At 51.0% G+C, this 5,000-nt stretch overlaps 1 non-coding gene across 1 annotated transcript in view; it reads left to right on the top strand.

The window, feature by feature from the left end:
* The first annotated feature begins 4,927 nt into the window (after positions 1-4,927).
* The window catches only part of LOC124579799, a 1,910-nt gene continuing 1,837 nt past the window's right edge, over positions 4,928-5,000 (top strand). Inside the window, exon 1 of the ribosomal RNA XR_006972961.1 lies at positions 4,928-5,000. This exon is cut by the window's right edge and continues 1,837 nt beyond it. This is a non-coding gene — a ribosomal RNA (small subunit ribosomal RNA).

Here is a 5,000-nt window from a genome sequence, read left to right as displayed (position 1 = left end):
TAACCCGTATTGTGCCTTAACCTAACCCGTATTGTGCCTTAACCTAACCCGTATTGTGCCTTAACCTAACCCGTATTGTGCCTTAACCTAACCCGTATTGTGCCTTAACCTAACCCGTATTGTGCCTTAACCTAACCCGTATTGTGCCTTAACCTAACCCGTATTGTGCCTTAACCTAACCCACGTTGTGCCTTAACCTAACCCACGTTGTGCCTTAACCTAACCCACGTTGTGCCTTAACCTAACCCACGTTGTGCCTTAACCTAACCCATATTGTGCCTTAACCTAACCCATATTGTGCCTTAACCTAACCCATATTGTGCCTTAACCTAACCCATATTGTGCCTTAACCTAACCCATATTGTGCCTTAACCTAACCCATATTGTGCCTTAACCTAACCCATATTGTGCCTTAACCTAACCCATATTGTGCCTTAACCTAACCCATATTGTGCCTTAACCTAACCCATATTGTGCCTTAACCTAACCCATATTGTGCCTTAACCTAACCCATATTGTGCCTTAACCTAACCCATATTGTGCCTTAACCTAACCCGTATTGTGCCTTAACCTAACCCGTATTGTACCTTAACCTAACCCGTATTGTGCCTTAACCTAACCCGTATTGTGCCTTAACCTAACCCGTATTGTGCCTTAACCTAACCCGTATTGTGCCTTAACCTAACCCGTATTGTGCCTTAACCTAACCCGTATTGTGCCTTAACCTAACCCACGTTGTGCCTTAACCTAACCCACGTTGTGCCTTAACCTAACCCACGTTGTGCCTTAACCTAACCCACGTTGTGCCTTAACCTAACCCACGTTGTGCCTTAACCTAACCCACGTTGTGCCTTAACCTAACCCACGTTGTGCCTTAACCTAACCCACGTTGTGCCTTAACCTAACCCACGTTGTGCCTTAACCTAACCCACGTTGTGCCTTAACCTAACCCATATTGTGCCTTAACCTAACCCATATTGTGCCTTAACCTAACCCATATTGTGCCTTAACCTAACCCATATTGTGCCTTAACCTAACCCATATTGTGCCTTAACCTAACCCATATTGTGCCTTAACCTAACCCATATTGTGCCTTAACCTAACCCATATTGTGCCTTAACCTAACCCATATTGTGCCTTAACCTAACCCATATTGTGCCTTAACCTAACCCATATTGTGCCTTAACCTAACCCATATTGTGCCTTAACCTAACCCATATTGTGCCTTAACCTAACCCGTATTGTGCCTTAACCTAACCCGTATTGTGCCTTAACCTAACCCGTATTGTGCCTTAACCTAACCCGTATTGTGCCTTAACCTAACCCGTATTGTACCTTAACCTAACCCGTATTGTGCCTTAACCTAACCCGTATTGTGCCTTAACCTAACCCGTATTGTGCCTTAACCTAACCCGTATTGTGCCTTAACCTAACCCGTATTGTGCCTTAACCTAACCCGTATTGTGCCTTAACCTAACCCGTATTGTGCCTTAACCTAACCCGTATTGTGCCTTAACCTAACCCGTATTGTGCCTTAACCTAACCCGTATTGTGCCTTAACCTAACCCGTATTGTGCCTTAACCTAACCCGTATTGTGCCTTAACCTAACCCGTATTGTGCCTTAACCTAACCCGTATTGTGCCTTAACCTAACCCACGTTGTGCCTTAACCTAACCCACGTTGTGCCTTAACCTAACCCACGTTGTGCCTTAACCTAACCCACGTTGTGCCTTAACCTAACCCACGTTGTGCCTTAACCTAACCCACGTTGTGCCTTAACCTAACCCACGTTGTGCCTTAACCTAACCCACGTTGTGCCTTAACCTAACCCACGTTGTGCCTTAACCTAACCCATATTGTGCCTTAACCTAACCCATATTGTGCCTTAACCTAACCCATATTGTGCCTTAACCTAACCCATATTGTGCCTTAACCTAACCCATATTGTGCCTTAACCTAACCCATATTGTGCCTTAACCTAACCCATATTGTGCCTTAACCTAACCCATATTGTGCCTTAACCTAACCCATATTGTGCCTTAACCTAACCCATATTGTGCCTTAACCTAACCCATATTGTGCCTTAACCTAACCCATATTGTGCCTTAACCTAACCCATATTGTGCCTTAACCTAACCCATATTGTGCCTTAACCTAACCCATATTGTGCCTTAACCTAACCCATATTGTGCCTTAACCTAACCCATATTGTGCCTTAACCTAACCCATATTGTGCCTTAACCTAACCCATATTGTGCCTTAACCTAACCCATATTGTGCCTTAACCTAACCCATATTGTGCCTTAACCTAACCCATATTGTGCCTTAACCTAACCCATATTGTGCCTTAACCTAACCCATATTGTGCCTTAACCTAACCCATATTGTGCCTTAACCTAACCCATATTGTGCCTTAACCTAACCCATATTGTGCCTTAACCTAACCCATATTGTGCCTTAACCTAACCCATATTGTGCCTTAACCTAACCTATATTGCGCCTTAACCTAACCCATGTTGCGCCTTAACCTAACCTATGTTGCGCCTTAACCTAACCTATGTTGCGCCTTAACCTAACCTACGTTGCGCCTTAACCTAACCTATATTGCGCCTTAACCTAACCTATATTGCGCCTTAACCTAACCTATATTGCGCCTTAACCTAACCTATATTGCGCCTTAACCTAACCTATATTGCGCCTTAACCTAACCTATATTGCGCCTTAACCTAACCTACGTTGCGCCTTAACCTAACCCACGTTGCGCCTTAACCTAACCCACGTTGCGCCTTAACCCAACCCACGTTGCGCCTTAACCCAACCCACGTTGCGCCTTAACCCAACCCACGTTGGGCCTTAACCCAACCCACGTTGCGCCTTAACCCAACCCACGTTGCGCCTTAACCCAACCCACGTTGGGCCTTAACCCAACACACGTTGGGCCTTAACCCAACACACGTTGGGCCTTAACCCAACACACGTTGGGCCTTAACCCAACACACGTTGGGCCTTAACCCAACACACGTTGGGCCTTAACCCAACACACGTTGGGCCTTAACCCAACACACGTTGGGCCTTAACCCAACACACGTTGGGCCTTAACCCAACACACGTTGGGCCTTAACCCAACACACGTTGGGCCTTAACCCAACACACGTTGGGCCTTAACCCAACACACGTTGGGCCTTAACCCAACACACGTTGGGCCTTAACCCAACACACGTTGGGCCTTAACCCGCTCTGTAATTGTCATACGACGCGTTAAATTAGTGTAGTGTTGCCTAACTGCAACCCCCGCAATATAGTTTGCTACTCGCACTGCCTGGTCCCCAGTGTATCGCTTCATGTTAAACACCTTGCAGCGATACACTGTAATGTGGATGGCAGCAGGACGTACATGCTCAATGCCCTTCGCAGTTGTTCATTGGCATTCGCATGGCGAAGCACTTAGCCTACGCTGTGGTACGGCCTGTGTCAACTGTCCGCTGATGTTGTACGTCCAAATCACACACTGTACTGCACATTGGTCCTCATGTACTGAATGATACATCGTGGTACATGTGACCGTACAACGACTGCGCCAACAACGGCGAACCATGCGGTCCAACTGTTGTGCACTCAGCTATGTGTCGTCTCCCTATAAGAGCCGGATTGCAGTGTGGTATGCCCTGGATGGCGATCAGCATGAGCCGTCTGTTGATGTAGTGGCGCGTGTTGTCAGACGTAGTCGTCTCTTCTCACACACCGTGACAGCATGGTGCACTGCGTTCCACATCTGCGACATGCGACAGAGGCCGGTTGACAGTCGTTCGCGCAATGGACATCGCATACGTACGGGGGCCACCTTCCACGTGTTCGCGAAGCGTGCACATGTTGTTGCGTGTATGTGGGCAGACATAGTGTGTCGTGACACCTGACACAGGCATGCAACAATCGTTGAATTTGCAAATGGCGATGGACGTCTACGTTTGCTGGTGACGTTACGCAAATGAACAACTGGTAAACCGTTGTGGTGCGGTTGTTCTCGCTAGAGGTGAATCAGTGATGGCGACGATCGGTTGAGCTACCAACCGGTTGTTTCAGCGATACCCACCATGCCCACGAACGTGAATGGCATGTGGGTGTGAAGCGATACGCGGCGGTGGCTGGGTGGGACCGTCCCCGGCCGGTGAGGGGGGGCCTCCCGGCGTGCTGGCCGCGCGGTGCGTGGGCGCACGCGCTACAGCCGGCTGGTGGGGGCGGCCAGTGGCAGGCGCGCCGGCCGACGGAGGCGGCAGGCGGCGCAGCTGCGCGCCGGCGCACCCTGCACGCGGCGCCGTGCGGCCAAAGTAGGTCCTCGCGGGCCCGGTGCGAAGCGCGGTGGACATCTGCAGTGTGCTGGTCCGATTGAGGACTGTGTGCGCTGAGGATGCGCCGCCGCCCGGCGCTCGGCGCCGCGACGCCGTCTGCTGCTCGGTCGCCTCTGCGGTTCTCGCAGGTGGTTTGTATCGCAGCTGTGCGGACGTGTTGGCGCGTGCGCTGTGCTGGGAGAGTTCGCTTCGGCACCCAAGTGGGGCTTTTGTCCTTCTGTGGCGCTGGCGTTGGAGCTGCCGGCCACCGTAGGTGGCGCGTGTTGTCTCCCGCCGGCAATGCCACGACAGCACGCTCCCGGGCCTCTGTCGGCAGCGGCAAGCTCAGTTGGGAGCACGGGTGGTCGCACCTAAAGCGTCTACTCGCCAAACTCCGGGCGATTGCGCCTCTCTCGAACCCGACCAAGTACTTAGGACGGCGCTGCGCGCCGCCGGGACCTGAGAGGGTTTCGAGGTGTATCGTGCAGGGGAGCTCAGCCTCCTCCTGTTTGCAGAATAATTGAGCGGACGCTTGCGTGTTCGCGCGGGCCCCCGGGACACACTCCCGGGCGGCCGGCTGCTCAGCTCTAGTTGACGCAGCTCCCTGGTTGATCCTGCCAGTAGTCATATGCTTGTCTCAAAGATTAAGCCATGCATGTCTCAGTACAAGCCGC

This window comes from Schistocerca americana, unplaced genomic scaffold (assembly GCF_021461395.2).
Source record: "Schistocerca americana isolate TAMUIC-IGC-003095 unplaced genomic scaffold, iqSchAmer2.1 HiC_scaffold_313, whole genome shotgun sequence".
NCBI lineage: Eukaryota > Metazoa > Arthropoda > Insecta > Orthoptera > Acrididae > Schistocerca > Schistocerca americana.
Note: the sequence above shows the minus strand (reverse complement) of the source record. Positions and strands in the feature narration are given on the sequence as shown.